This window comes from Psammomys obesus, unplaced genomic scaffold (assembly GCF_907164565.1).
Source record: "Psammomys obesus unplaced genomic scaffold, mPsaObe1.curated_primary_1811, whole genome shotgun sequence".
NCBI lineage: Eukaryota > Metazoa > Chordata > Mammalia > Rodentia > Muridae > Psammomys > Psammomys obesus.
Window position 1 is genome coordinate 19,814,929 of NW_026585689.1, and position 16,775 is coordinate 19,831,703.

General features: G+C 38.2%; 1 pseudogene; it reads right to left on the reverse strand.

Annotated features, from left to right (window-relative positions):
* Nucleotides 1–841: 841 nt before the first annotated feature.
* Nucleotides 842–16,484, reverse strand: LOC129666302 (60S ribosomal protein L10-like; annotated as a pseudogene).
* Between the last annotated feature and the right edge of the window lie 291 nt (nt 16,485–16,775).

Consider the following 16,775-nt stretch of genomic DNA (forward strand, 5'->3'; position numbering starts at 1 on the left):
GTTGATATTTCAGGACATTGGGGTAGAACAGAGGGAGAGTGTACACTTTATGAAAGCAAGGAAAGAAAGCAGAAACCATATTTCAATGATACAGCCTCTCTGCTCAAGCTAGCAAGCTACGAATCCACAAAGGGAAGGCTGCTAGTGAAGAACAAACCTTAGTGACCTAGGGTACACCTTTGGACATTGCCGTGGTACTGGGCAGCTTTCAACACATATGTTTGGGGAAGAATATTTCAGATTGAAATCATAACATTTGCTGGCTAAAAATGCAAAATTATTTCATTATGCTTAAAGTAGAAGGCTGATTTAACTTCTTTTCTGCTAATAATATTCTCATTTTTAAATGTCAAATCATAATTGCAAATATATATAGGTAACTTATATGTTAATGTACTGATAGGTTGTTTCTACATTTTCCAGGAAATTTTCTAGTTTGTGGACTAGGAAATCCTTACATCTCAGTGCCTATACCTACAAAGTAGCTAGGGCCCACAGGAATGCAGCTTCATACCTCACCCAGAGATATGTTCTTAAATTTTTAAAAATTTATTTTGATTTCATGTGTATTAACATTTAACCTAAATATCTGTATGAGTAACATGTGCATGTCTGGTTCCTGCAGAGGCAAGAGGAAGACATGAGATACTTGAAACTAGAATTTTAGACAATCATCTTGAGCAGCCCTTTCTCTTAACCATCAAAGTCATCTCTCTGGCCCTGATAATCCTCCTCCATCTCTTCTGCCTCCTTCTCTTCCTCCTCCTTTTTTTCAGACTAGATATGATATTTATTACTGAACTATTTGGAGGGATATAGAAAAGCACAATAGAATCTCTCATTATTGCAGGCCCTGCCACTTGGCCAGGGGACCAAGAATGGGAATATATCTGACCCCACGGCCAGCAGGGATAAACCATCTTTCAGCTACCATGTCTTCAAATGCACCTGCATTAAACCTGATGAAGCACCACTTTTTTGAGATGTGAATCTTCCATCATCTGGGATACTTGGTCTTTGCTTTACTTCGAGCATCAGTCATGTCTTCCTTATTTTGCACTTTTGTTTGGATGGATATAATGACCTAACCAGTGTGAACCCTGGTTTCTGTACCCTGGGCCTTTCAAAGGCACCACACATACCAGTGTGGAGCATGCCAGCATAAGCACAGAGAAACTACTTGTTGGTGTGGGTATTGTGGAAAGGAAAGGAGCCTGTATTGTACATGAAAGCCATCTTCACCACAACTTTTTATATGTATTTGTTGGCACAACTACTGGCAGTCCCCAGGGCTTCAGAGACAAGTTGCCCATTTTCATTCTATACCAGGTGGCCACAAAGTGAACTGTTATCAACTTTTGCCTTCTTCCTATCCAAGTCAAAACTGATGATCTTGTCATCTGGCATGCATCAACTGAAGTATGGCTTGACCTTACAATATTGGTAATACTGGGATGGGTGGTAGCCTGTGATCGCAAGACAATCTTCTTCTGTGGCTCTCTGGAGGAAAAGAACCCTGCTATCTTCTTATTTTGATTTTAAAAAAATACTATTTCAGTTTCAAATACTGAACCATTGGAATTGGAGTACAGGGCTGTAGCAGAAACCATTTATATTCCTGACTGTACTCTGCAGTAATAAAATAGCTAGCTGTGCACATTGCCATACAGAATATCACTGCATTTCCTAATACATGTTTTAAGAGTTTAATCATTTATTTCAAATATAATTTTTAAATCGTAAGTGGACTTTCATAATACAAGTTGAAACATTTATTCTCCATCACTTTAGAATCTGAAAAGCAATTTCAGAGCAGGCTTTCCAAATCCTGCTTCTTTCCAAATCCAGGCTTCTTTGCTATTTTTCAAGCTTCTGAAACCTAGTATTAAGCCACACTGTTTTTAGTGTACATAACCATTGTACACTTACTGATATATAGTTTTTGAAAACTGTCCATCACACATAAAGAATAGTCTCTGTTGAAGGATCAGCAACAAAGAAAAATATTAAATAACAGTGAAGAAATCACATATTCAATTTCAAAATACCAGAATCACTGTTCTCCTCTGCCATAAAACACATGCACAAACAAAAAGGAATGTGTTTCTTCTTGCATGCTGGACCTTACATCATGGTAAAAAGCCATTCTTTTCTTTCCATAACATAAGCACCACTATCAAAGATATGGGCATATTTTGCTACTCTGGTTACTTTTTTATCTCATGGGGTTCACAGTTGGTCAAGACTATTCCATTTCTCTAAAAATCTCCATTACCTCCTGGTACTGTGAAACCTAGCTATCAGGGAGGAGGCTTTTTGGTCAGTACCAACTTGATTTCTCCATACCCTGTGATCAAAGTGTGTGGCATCTTCATGAATAGAGTTTGACCATCAAGTTGTGGGAGGAAAATCAAGAGTAATGGTAATATCCAGGATTGTTTAAAGGTTAGGATATTCCTGGCCAACATGTTAAAGACAGGTATCCCTGTATCTAGGAATTTTATTCAGCAACCTATGGCTTATGGAAGTAACATTATTACTTATGTATCATAACTCCCATGCAACACTTTTATGAGAATATATATATATGCATTCTATCTATCACTATCATATCTATCTATCTATCTATCTATCTATCTATCTATCTATCTATCCATTCATGTATGTATATATCTCTATCTATCTACCATCTATATCATCTATCTTCATCTATCTATTATCTATCCATATGTATATTATAAAATAGATTTAGGGACTAGAGAGATGGCCTGCAGTTAAGATCATTCACTGCTCTTCATGTGCAATTCCCAATATCTTTAGATCCAGTGAATACAATAACCTCAAGTCTCTGCTGACATTGCACTGAAATGTACAACCTTTCACATAGAGACACCCATGTAGACATAATTTTAAAGTAATAAAGTAATAATAATAAAATCAAGTATTGCAAATAGCAGATCTTCATATGGCTTTTTCTACATTCTTAGAGTTTGTTATTTCTCCCCCTCACCTTTCTTTATCCTATCTTCCCATCTACCTTTACTTCACGTCCCTAACCATTATTACAATTTCTCTTTTGTATCTTCTCCCTTAAACTTATTTTCCCCTCTCCACACTAATAACACTTTTCTAGTTTCCTGGTCTCTACAGGTATTCTTAATTAAATAATAACAATAAAATCTAAAGATACAATGATAAGATCCACATGCAGTTTAGAACAAAATCTAAGGATTCAATAATTGGATCCACATCATGATTAAGAACATGTAGAGTTTATATTTCAGGGCTGGATTACCTCAGTCAGTATACTCCTTTCTAGTTTTACCCATTTTCACATTTTTAGTTGTTTGAGAATTTTGTACAATGTGTTTTTATCTTATTTATCCTCTTCATAACTCCCCTCATCTACTCCCCTTTCCTTCTCACCCAACTTTTTGTCCTATTATTTAATTGAATTTTATTTTCACCAATCTAGTCCAATAGCCCAGTTTCTGTTGTCTGTAGAGAGAATATCTGTGTATTGTATGGATACAACACCTGTCAATTAAAAACAAACAAACTATGTTCTATAGGAAAGAGTGAAATAGAAGGTGGGACGTCCAGTAGGCAGAAATAATTTTGGAATAGAGGCCGGGTCAGGATATTAGTCCAGAAAGATAAGAGGAAGACAGACAAATGGTACCTGAGCACAGGTAACCAGCCAAGTGACATAATATAGATTAGAATAAATAGGTAATTTTAAATTATGAGCTAGTCAGAGAAGACGCTAGCTATATTGCTTAGCTATGTGTAAATATATTATGAGTTTCACAATATTCTGGGAGATTAGGGCTGGCAGGAAATACCACTGTAAAAGTTGTCCAAATATGTTTTTGGATGGGTATCCTTCCAATGGAGTATGGTAAGATTCTTAAAGTAAACTGGCTTTCCCTCTCCCATCAGCTAATAACTTCCCATAGCTCTTCTGCGATTATATGTCCTCACGATTACCTCCCTGATCCATCTTATGATTTGGTTTGATTTGATCTTGTGGAGGTCTTATGGATTCTATTGCAATTGCTGTGGGTTCATATGGGAAGATCCCCTGCAGTGACACTGTTTCCTTGTAGTCATCCACAACTTCTGGCACCTACATCTATTTTGTCCCTTGTTAAGCAATTACATCTGAGCATTACAAATGTGCTATGGATGTTTTTTAAAATTCTTTATTAATTACACTTTATTCACTTTGTATCCCCCCCTGTGGTTCCCTCTCTCCTCCTGTCCCAATCCCTTCCTTCCTCCACCCTCTGCATGCATGCCCCTCCCCAAGTCCACTAATAGGGGAGGACTTCTTTTCCTTCCTTCTGATCCTAGTCAATTAGGTCTCATCAGGAGTGGCTGCATTGTCTTCTTCTGTGGTCTGGTAATGCTGCTTCCCTCTCACGGGGAGGTAATTAAAGAGCAGGCCAATCAGTTCATGTCAGAGGCAGTCTCTGTTCCTATTACAATGGAATCCACTTGGATATTGAACTGCCATGGGCTACATCTGTGCAGGGGTCTTAGGTTATCTCCATGCATAGTCTTGGTTGGAGTATCAGTCTCAGGAAAGACTCCTGTGTTCAGATTTTTTGGTTCTGTTGCTCTCCTTGTGGAGTTCCTGTCCTCTCCAGATCTTACTGTTTCTCACTTCTTTCATAAGATTCCCTACACTATGCCCAAAGGTTGCCCATAAGTCTCAGCATCTGCTTTGATAGTCTGCAGGGCAGAGCCTTTCAGAGGTCCTCTGTGTCAGGCTCCTGACTTTCCTTATTTTCTCCTTCTTCTGATGTCTAGCCTCTTTGCCTTTCTGGATAGGAATTGAGCATTTTAACAAGAGTCCTCCCTCTTGATTAGCTTCTTTAGGTGTACAGATTTTAGTAGGTTTATCCTATATTATATGTCTATATGAGTGAGTATATACTGTGTGCATCTTTCTGCTTGTGGGATAGCTCACTCAGGATGATCTTTTCCAGATCCCACCATTTACCTGAAAATTTTCATAATTTACTTGTTTTTTGTTGCTGAGTAATATTCCATTGTGTAGATATACCACAATTTGTGCATCCATTCCTCCACTGAGGGCATTTGGGCAGTTTCCAGCTTCTGGCTATTAAAAATAAGGCTGCTACAAACATGGTTGAGTAAATGTCCTTATTGTGTACTTGAGACTCTTTTGGGTATATGCCTAGGAGTAGTATAGCTGGATCTTGAGAAAGCGCTATTCTTAGTTGTCTGAGAAAGCACCAGATTGATTTCCAGAGTGGTTGTACAAGTTTACATTCCCACCAGCAGTGGAGAAGGGTTCCTCTTTCTCCACAACCTCTCCAGCATGTGTTGTCACTTGAGTTTTTGATCTTGGCCATTCTGATGGGTGTAAGGTGAAATCTCAGGGTTGTTTTGATTTGCATTTCCCTAATGTCTAATGAGGTTGAGCATTTCTTTAAGTGTTTCTCTGCCATTCGATATTCCTCAATTGAGAATTCTCTGTTTAGCTCTGTACCTCATTTTTTAATTGTATTACTTTATTTTTTGCTGTTTAACTTCTTTAGATCTTTATATATACTGGATATTACTCCTCTGTCAGATAAAGGGTTGGTGAAGATCCTTTTCCAATCTGTAGGCTGCTGTTTTGTTCTGACAATGAAAATGAAGGCACAACATTGTGGGACACAATGAAAGCAGTGCTAAGAGGAAAGTTCATAGCACTAAGTGCCTTCAAGAAGAAATTTAAAACATCTCATTTAAGTAACTTAATGGCTCACTTAAAAGCCCTAGGAAAAAAAAAAAAGAAGAAGCAGACACACCAAAGAGGAGTAGATGGCTGGAAATAATCAAACTCGGGGCTGAAATCAATATATTAGAAATAAATAAAACAATTCAAAGAATCAATGAAACCAAGAGCTGGTTCTTTGAGAAAATCAACAAGATAGACAAACCCTTAGCAAAACTAACTAAAGGGCAGAGAGAAACTATCCAAATCAACAAAATCAGAAACGAAAAGGGGGACATAACCACAGACACTGAAGAAATCCAAACAATATTTAGGTATTACTTCCAAAGTCTATATGCCACAAAATTTGAAAATCTAAATAACATGAACAATTTTCTTGACTGCTTCTACATGCTAAAGCTGAATCAAGACCAGGTAAACCAATTAAATCATCCTATATCCCTTAAGGAAATAGAAGCTGTCATCAAAAGTCTACCATGCAAAAAAAGCCCAGGGCCAGATGGTTTCAGCGCAGAATTCTACCAGACCTTCAAAGAAGAGCTAACACCAATACTCTTCAAACTATTCCACAAAATAGAAACACAAGGAACACACACTTATGGACACCTGATCTTTGACAAAGATGCCAAAACCATTCAATGGAAAAAAGATAACATCTTCAACAAATGGTGCTGGTCTAACTGGATGTCTACATGTAGAAAAATGCAAATAGATCCATATTTATCACCCTGCACAAAACTAAAGTCCAAGTGGATCAAAGACCTCAACATAAAACCAGACACACTAAATCGCTTAGAAGAAAAAGTGGGGAAGAGCCTTGAACTCATTGGCACAGGATACGACTTCCTGAACAGAACACCAACAGCACAGGCTCTAAGAGCAACAATCAATAAATGGGACCACATGAAACTGAGAAGCTTCTGTAAAGCTATAGATGTTTTTATTAAGCACTCAGTCATTCTGAATTTTCTAAGTCTCCATACTTTGACCAACTGTTGGCTACTCTGTTATATGCAAATAGGAAATAATTGAATTGAAGAATATTATGCTACCATAGTATCTCACATATGAAAAATGTAAGGATAATATTTCTATTGAAATAATAAGCTAATGTTAAATAGAGAAAGAGTGGAAAGTTGCCGTTCTGCATCCTGTCTGGACCTTGTCATGTTCTCCCCTGCGAAGCTTGGTCCTCTTTGAGCACCAAGCCAGAAGTGCAAACTCCTCTGCCAGAATGTCAGGGTTTTGCAGGTTTCCTGACAGCAAAGTGTGAAGTACAGGGTCAAAGGAGCTCAGGATCTGAAATCAGAATCAGGTGACAATGAGGGCCTGCCTGATTTAAGTGAGTCCATGGTTGTTTTAAGAACAGCCAGTAATGGAGGCTTGGACCTCTAAAATGGAGAAGTAACTGCTGGAGGTTCAGGCAGACAGAATGGCTGCTTCAAGAACACCCAGCTGTTCTCCTTTGCAGACGCTCACTGTGGTAGGCAGAGCAGCATGAGGAATATGGCAGCAGCAATACACGCTGACATGCAGGTGAATGGCAGAAGCTAGGGGAGGCCAGCAGCTTGTGGCCGGCTAACCAGAAGTCAAGCCTACGGATTCAAACAATGAATTTTTGGGGGGAGAAGAGTATTCCTTCATTCCCTAGAATAAAGAAGAGTCTTAGATGATCATGGTAGAGGAATGGAGTGAGAGAGCAAGAGTTTATTTCATGAATCAGGGACATTATAAAGCTTGGGCGGTGGGAGGGCTTTTAGGGATGAATATGTTTGATTCACTGGGTCTAGTAGTGCCGTAGTAGCATAAGAAGTGGAAGACAGTATTTAATTATTCTAGGAGAAGCGGGGGAAGAAAGGAGGGAGAACTCCAGGAATGGTTAGAGGTATAGAAAAAGATACCAAGTTAAGGTACCAAGTCCTGTCAATAGCATGCAGAGAGTATTTCAAAGAATCTCAAGGTTTTCCCAAGGAATCCCAAGGAATTCCCAAGGAAACTGGAGGATTTCCTATTGGGAAAGGGTTGGGCCTGCAACCTCCTTGAGGGCCATGTGACACTCCTTAGAGGAAATAGGATTTTTCCAGGTCAGGAGGAGTGAAGGAAACCTATCTGAGGAAGAAAGTCCATCATTTTAGCACTGAGCTCAGGGGTCAGACTTCAACCTTAACAGCAAAATCCAACAGAAAGTCAGTGCAAGGAATTCTTTCTGAAGACAGCAAAGAATAAGAAGTTACGATTGTGAGCAAAGACGGAGAAAGGCCTGTACTAGCAAAATGCTTTGTGTTCATTTCAGATTATGAGTCCAAAGCCAACAGAATAAGCAAAAAAAGAACTTACTAATAATATATTAGGAAGTTCAAAGAGCGGCTTAGAAGTATAGGATTCTATTCTCTGTTTCCCAGCTGATATTCCAGAAAGAAAAATAAAACACTATTACCAAAGAGGACTAATGAGAATATAAGTCTTTCCTACTGTACATACAACTGGTAGACAAAAATTCAGCTAGTACCATTGTCGGGAGCTGAATTCAACTTCATTAATCAACTTGGCCATAGGTTTATAATCTTCCTTTGTAGTTTTGTCCTTACATTTACCAAAAATAAAGAAGTCTATCTGGGGTCTGTTAAACTCACTTTGTTTATTGTTGTAGTTTGTTTGTTTGTTAATTCTCATCTTAAAATAATTTTATGTATTTGTGACATGGTGTAACCTTGAAATAAATGTCAGAAAAGTCAGATGTTTTCTTTGTACATGCTGAATGTGAGTTTGAAAGAATAATGTTTGCCCCAATTAAAAAAAAAACAAAAAACTGAGCAGGTTATGACTATGTATTTAGGAAAAACAGATACACACACATACACAGGTACACCAATTAAGGCAAAAGAGGTCATGGACTTGAAAGAAAACAAGGGTGGACGGTACATTGAGAGGTATCTTCAGAATGTTCTTGCGTTGACCTTCCACTTTTTCTCTCTTTATTATCATCTTATTCCTTAAATAAAAATTATAAATGACCTAATTATATGATAATCTAAAAATATTTTTAAAAACTAACGACACACTTTCCATGTGCAACATTCTAGAACTTAAATTCTCACATCCATTGAAAGCTATTGGCAAAATATAACAACGAAGGAAAGTCAGAAATAGTTGGAGAGTAAAGGGATTAAAGTTCATTTCCAAATTTTACATCTCAGGGGCAGCAAAATGGCCCAGGAGTGAAGGAACTTAAGTCAAGCTTGAGGACCTGAGTCTGATCCTCAGACTCCACATAGTAACAGAACTCTGAACATTCTTCTGTGACCTCACATGCATACTGTGGCATGTTCTCCCCTGCACACAAATAAAATTTTAAAATACTTTAAATTACATTTTGTCATTTTTTTTTTACAATTTAAGCTATATTTCATACTTGTGACCTGCTTTATAAAGTAAAATAGTGTTTAATAAAACAGCACAAGGCCATAAAGCAATTTTCATTACCATATTTGAAAATCAGTTAATAGACCCACACATTTATGGTACGTGTAAAATCATTTCTCAGATGAATAAGATTCATGAGTTACTTGATCCTAAGTAGTTCGTGTAGCCATTGAGAAAATTTGTAGAACAGGAGAACATAATAAGTGGTATTGACCAGAACATGGGGTCTAGTCAAAAATAAGTAGAGATGAAATTCATTTTGACTCTTTCTTTACTTAGAATGCGAAGATATTTGTGTGCACGCATAGGTGTGTGCTCAGATTATCCGTACAATCTTTCCAGAATAGAGGAAAACAGATCCTCAAAAGCATGTTTTAAAGATTTACAAGTGTGCAAGAAGGGTTGTAAGTGGTATATGGATGTAGAGAATACTAAAGCTTTTTTGGGGGGTGTGACAACTCATAATGTGATGAGTACTGTGAAAATAAATTTCAAAAACTAACATAAACCTGCTGATAAAAATGTATTCTGTAAAAAGTAACACCTGGAGAACATTTCAAAAAAGGGACAGAGAAGTGAAGAGTGTGGACAGAATCACTGGTTCATAATTTGCAACAATCTTCACTTTAATTCACATGACATATTTTGAATATCTTATCATATAAAATATATAGAACAGTAATAACTTCATTATTTTTTGTCAGCAGGTATACATTGTTTTTTGTGTAACTTAGAAGGGACACACAAGAATAAAAATATGAAAGATGATAAATAGTTTATATATTCATACTCAGAAGAATGTGTATGAGTAAAATGTAAAGATTTTCCAGTACTGGATAGTGGTTGCTGCACAAAGAAATGTGTACTCTGTTGAACAAAACATAAAATCAACGAATGTAATGCTTTTCAGCAACATCCAATAATTTATGCATTCTGCCTCATGGTATTCATTGTCTCAGCATGTCTTTTTAAATTTATTTTTAATTTATTAATTTTTTATTAAAATCTATTCACTTTGTATCCCTGCTGTAGGTCCCTCTCTCATCCTCTCCCAATCCCAATCTCACTCTCCTTCCCTTTTCTCCTCCCATGCTCCTTCCCTGTCCACTGATAGGGAAGTTCCTCTTCCCCTTCCATGTGACCCTAGCCTAACAGGTCTCATCAGGACTGGTTGCATTCTCCTCCTCTGTGGCCTAGCGAGGTTGCTCCCCCTTGAGGGGAGGTGATCAAAGAACCAGCCATTCATTTCAGGTCAAAGACAGTCCCTTTTCCCTTTACTAGGTAACCCGAGTGGATACTGACCTGCGGAGGGCTACATCAGTGCAAGGGTTCTAGCTTATCTCCGTGCATGGTCCTTGGTTGGAGTATCGGTCTTTGCATAGACCCCTGGGCCCAGATTTTTTGGTTCTGTTCATTTCCTTGTAGAGCTCCTTCCCCTTCTAGGTCTTTCTATTTCCTGCTTCTTTTATAAGATTTCTTGTATTCTGCCCAAAGTTTGGCTATGAGCCTCAGCATCTGCTTTAATACCCTGCTGGGTAGTGTCTTTCAAAGGCTCTCTGTGGTAGGCTCCTGTCCTATTCCCTGTCTGCTCCCACTTCTGATGTCAATCTCAGAAGTTAAACAATTTATGAATAATCCTTGACATCTTGTAAAATATAGTTCATCTGTTCCATAGTTGTGATGCAGAATTTTTTCCATTTTGCCAATGAATATCCTGCTAAAACATTTTAGGGTGTGCTTAAACGATATTACACTGTCTCTTCTACACAACTGAATCCTTTTCCTTATGGGTGAATTCTGTCACATTTCCTGGTAATAATGTGCCTATCTGCTTTTGGGCTGCTATGATGCTTTTTGCAAAGCCACCTCTCTGTAAGTCCCCGATGTGGAGGTAATAGTTGTGTAGACCAAAACAGATGTGTTCTTTTTATTGTAACAAAATTAAGTGAATATAAAGTACTATAATATGAGCCAAAGTGCTTGATATCATAAAAAATTTCAAGAAAAAACATCTGCAGAAACTGAGGATTCAAGCATGGAGATTGCCCCATCCACTAGTCGAATAGGTACAAAATGAATCTTCAGCAGCCTCAGTGATTAAAGGTGCCTATGGGATGAGAGTCAAAGACTATGAGAAGAAGCACTGGAGAAGATATTTCCCAACTCTTGGTTGAAGTATTTAAAAGAAACTCTTCAAAGTTAATGCACCTTGAAATTAATAACAAATTTCTACTGATAATTAGGAAGCACACACAACAGTTTTACCTAACATTAAAGGATTAAATTAAATACTGGAGAGGCAATTAAATACTTCCTAAGCAAGAATATTTGTGGCAGGTATTGGAAAGCCATGCTACCATTTTGGAAATTCCAGTGCAAGAAAAACAACAACAATGACAACAAAAAGCAAAACCAGGAAGACGATATTTTTGAAAACACAGTAGAGATTCAGATGTACGGATGCAACAGACTAGCTATGAATAGCAGTTGAGTAATTCAAAGATTAATACCTCTTTTCCCCCTCAAAGGGAAGTTTCATTTCTCAGATTGAAAATAAAATAAAATCCCTGAGGCTGAAGAGATGGCTCAGTGGTTAAAGGAAGACAATGCAGCTAGTCCTGATGAGACCTGATAGGCTAGGGTCAGATGGAAGGGGAAGAGGACCTCCCCTATCAGAGGACACAGGGAGGGTCATGAAAGGAGAAGAATGAGGAAGAGTGGGATTGGTTGGGTGGGGTCTACAGCTGGGATACAAAGTGAATAAATTGTAATAAATATAATAATAAATAAATTTAAAAAAATAGAGTACTGCCTGCTCTTCCAGTGGACCCAGGTTCCCAGCACCCACCTACCAGTTCACAGATCTCTGCGACTCTGTTTCTAGGAGATATGACACCCTTATACAGACATACATTCAGGCAACAAAGAAACAACAACAACAAAAACCCACCAAAGCACATGAAGTAAAAATAAAATGAGTTCACTTCCCCTTGTTGGGACTGTCTTGCCAGACCACAGGCAAGTTGCACTCAGTCCTGATGCAACTTGATGTGATGGAGTGGGGTGGGTCGGTTCTCCTCTTTTCTGAGGAGTAGGGGAAAAGGTGGGACAAGGAAGAGAAGAGGGAGAGGTCTACAATTAGGATGTAAAATGAACAAATAATAAATAAAAGAAAAGAAGTTTAAAAAAAAGAAAAAAATTTGATATTCCTCTACAGAGAATTCTCTCTTTAGCTCTGTTCCCCATTTTTTAAGTGGATTACTTGGTTTATTGCTTTTCAGCTTGTTTAGTTCTTTATGTATATTGGATATGAGTCCTCTGTCAGATAAAGGGTTGGTGATGATTCTTTCCCAATCTGTAGGCAGTCGCTTTGTTTTGATGACGGTGTCCTTTGCTTTACAGAAGCTTGAGAAGCACTTAAAGAAATGATCAACCTCATTAGCCATTAGGGAAATGCAAATCAAAACAACCCTGAGATTTCACCTTACACCCATCAGAATGGCCAAGATGAAAAACTCAAGGAACAACACATGCTGGAGAGGTTGTGGAGAAAGGGGAACCCTTCTCCACTGCTGGTGGGAATGTAAACTGGTACAACCACTCTGGAAAGCAATCTGGCGCTTTCTCAGACAACTAGTAATAGTGCTTCCTCAAGATCCAGCCATACCACTCCTAGGTATATACCCAAAAGAGGCACACGTACACAAAAAGGACATTTGCTCAACCATGTTTGTAGCAGCTTTATTTGTAATAGCCAGAAGCTGGAAACAACCCAGATGACCCTCAACTGAAGAATGGATGCAGAAACTGTGGTACATCTATACAATGGAGTATTACTCAGCAATGAAAAATAAGGAAATTATGAAATTTGCAGGTAAATGGTGGGACCTGGAAAGGATCATGCTGAGTGAGTTGTCCCAGAAGCAAAAAGACACGCATGGTATATACTCACTCATATAAAACATACAATATAGAATAAACCCACTAAAATCTGTACATCTAAACAAACTAAGCAAAAGAGAGGACCCTAACTAAAATGTTCAATTCCCATCCTGAAAGGCAAAGAGGATGGACATCAGAAGAAAAAGAAAATAGGAAACAACCTCGGGACCTGCTACAGAGGGCCTCTGAAAGCCAGAAGAAAACAGGAAACAGCCTTGAAACCTGCCACAGAGGGCCTCTGAAAGCTTCTGCAGTATAGACTGTCAAAGCAGATGCTGAGCCTGATTGCCAACTGATGGGCAGAGTGAATGGAATTTTATGTAAGAAGTGGGAAATAGTAAGAGCTGGAGGGGATGGGAACTCCACAAGGAGAGCAACAGAACAAGATAATTTGAACACAGGGAACTTTCCAGAGACTCATACTCCAACCAAGGACTATTCGTGGAGATGAGCTGGAACCCCTACACAGGTGTAGCCCATGGCAGTTCAGTGTCCAAGTAGGTTACATAGTAATGGAAAGAGGGACTGCCTCTGACATAATCTGATTGGCCTGCTCATTGATCACTTCCTCCTGAGGGGGGAGCAGCCTTATCAGGCCACAGTAGAGGACAATGCAGCCACTTTTGATGAGAACTGATAGACTAAGATCAGAAAGAAGAGGAGAACCTCCCCTATCAGTGGACTTGGGGAGTGGCATGCATGCAGAAAGGGAAGGGAGGGTGGGATCGGGAGGGGAGGAGGGAGGGGCTTATGGGGGATACAAAATGAATAAAGTGTAATTAATAAAAAATTTAAAAAAATTTAAAAAAATTAAAAAAAAAGAAAAAAATTCCCTAACATACTATTTAAATTTTTCAGATACTCATTATTTCAAAATGAACCAGTAGGTTAAGGTTTGGGGTAGTGCTCTTTTCTCTTAAATTTATTGTTTAAATTTATCTGCTCCATCCACAAGACCATTTCAGAAAGGGAATGTTTAATTCTCCCCATTAGATGCCTTACCTGGGTTTCTCATTCACTTCAAAATGTTTGACTTCAGAAGGAACGAATTGAGTTAACCTACAAAAGTGAGTGACAGATTCTAGGTGCAACTCAGGAATTGACGAAATTAATTAATCATTGTAGTTACACAAATGTCCACTGAACACCAATTAACCTCTTCCTTTTAAAAAGATGTTCCCTCTCTTTCTCTCTCTAAGGACCGGTGTAAATGAGTGAGTTTAAATCACTTTTACCATACAATTTAAAGTGATCATTAACTCAAAGGATAATGAATGTGGATTCTCACAGAACGAGGAAAAAACAAGTTGGTCTATCAAGCAGGGCCCCATAATATCTGCCCAGGATTTGTTCCAGGAAATTCATTCCTACAAGCTGAGTTGCTTCTGTTTAGAGATTGTGAAGCTGTCAATGGGGGAGAGCTTTTCTAAGAAGTGACTAAGTCCACAGCACTGCACATCCAGACATGTTTTGCTCTTTCAAGAGAAAATTTCAATCTGGTGACTTTTTAGGGCATATGTTAGTGGAAAGTAGAAAAGAAATTCAAAGGTGATAAGGATCATTTCTGAGTAGGGTACGCTTTTAAGGACGGCTAAGCCTTACATGCCTGAGACTCTTTCCTTGCTTATTCCAGCCCAGCTAAGGAGATCTTTGTGAAGCTTAGTTTTAGAAAGCTCTTTCTGTGGAAGCACCAGAGAGTTTGGGAGGATGAATTAAATCTCTGAAGCACAAACAAGACATAATATTATCTGAGTCAGTCTCTACTTTTAAAGTAAAATTCAAGGGAAGAAAAAATAATTTGATTAAAGGTCGGCATTTTATACTGTTGATTTGAAAATATGTAGTTCATATCTAATTAAACTTGACAAATCCCCTGATGGCTAGGTAAATGGAAATGTTTCTTCTCTTTGTTCCACACTCTGTCTCTTTATTATGTGATACTGATGACAGGCTTCTCACCTAGACTGCAGCTAGCAAGTTTGAGCACTGCCTGCCAGAAGTGATTAATACCATCAAACGGAGTTTGTTCGGTTAGAAAGACTGGCAGAAAACATTTATCATCTTCTCAAGGAATTAGAGTTCCAGATTGGCTCTGTGTTGGAGATAAACAGGATATAAATGCATTTGCTCCACTGTTCACCTTCTTATCACATCTACTGAGCCTGTTTCCCACATGAAAATCACTGAGCCCAGAATTCCCAGAGCCTTCAGGTGAAACTTGTAAACATTGAAGATCCTTCAGTAATAACTACTTATAATCTTTAAAAACTAGGTCAAATATGAAAAGCAGGAAAAAATAAATAAGTGATACTCAGAAAGACAAAACATCTTCTATACATTCTTTCTGTTTTATTTTCAGATAAATATCAACTAGGCAGCCACATGCAACCAATTTTAAATAGGGGGACATTCATTTCTGTTTCTTAATGTTATGTTACTGCAAATAACAGTCCAAATTACTTTCAAAGGAAATACAAAATGTGTTCTTCTCCTTACTCCCAAAATATGTGTTTTAAGGAAGGAGGGCTGAGAAAGCTCTACAAAGGACCAAAAGAGAGAAAATGAAAAGCAGGTGTTGACTGCAAGGGTATTTACTTAAAGCAATTTTCCCCAGTCCAATGTATCCACTTATGATATGTAATTCATATTTTACTATATTCAGATCTGTTCAACCTTTACCACATTGCAATACCACCAAGAAACACAACCACATACCCACATCAATCACCCGCTCTGTCCCTCAAACTGCCTTAGTACTTACTCTCACTAACTTTGTTTTTATCTGAGAAGCTTTGCCAATGCTGTGTACTTTATATAAATGGGCTATGACCATCAGTTTTATCTTGGTGGCTCTGGTGACTCAGTCCTTTTATTTGGTGCAAAGTTTTCCAGTTTCCTCCCTGGCTAAGAGTATGTCTAGATTCAATTTTAACACTTTTTGGTTTCCTAAGGTTGCCTATTATTCCTCCCTTCCCCGCTGACCCACAAAGTTTTCCAACCTTATCATTCTCCAGTCTCAGTTCTAAGTGCCTTGTATTTATTTACACCTCATGTTCCCTCAAATGGCTGTTGCAGCTCCCAGCCTGATTGCTGATATACTGTTATCCAGAGATCTACAGAGAATTTATTTTATTACCTTCACTGCTCTTTCTAGTCTATTGTTTTGGCATACACAAATCAGACTTTCCTTGAAACTTTTATCCATTAAGACAAACATTTCTGCTGTAACAATTCCTAATCTCCTCAGAATTGAGTGGAGGCCTCTTACTAAATAGGAGATAATCTCAGAAGGATAAAACAAAGTACAGGAGAAGAAACAGTAACTTACTCTCACTTCTTGTACCCACTTAGCACTTATATCAACCATTTCTGTTTTTAATATTCATATTTTTTCTTCCTTTTTAAAAATTATTATTTATAATATATTCAATTTGTATCCCAGTTGTACTCCTCTCCCTCATCTCCTCCTGAACCCACCTTCCCTCCCTTTTCCTCCGTTATCCTTCTCCCCTTGTCCACTAATAGCAGAAGTCCTAATTCCCGACTATCTGCCACTAGCCTACCAGGTCCCATCAGGACTACATGATCCTCTTCTTCTGTGGGCTGGCTAGGTGACATGAACTCCGTTGTCTGCTCCTTGATGACCAGCCATTTCTTT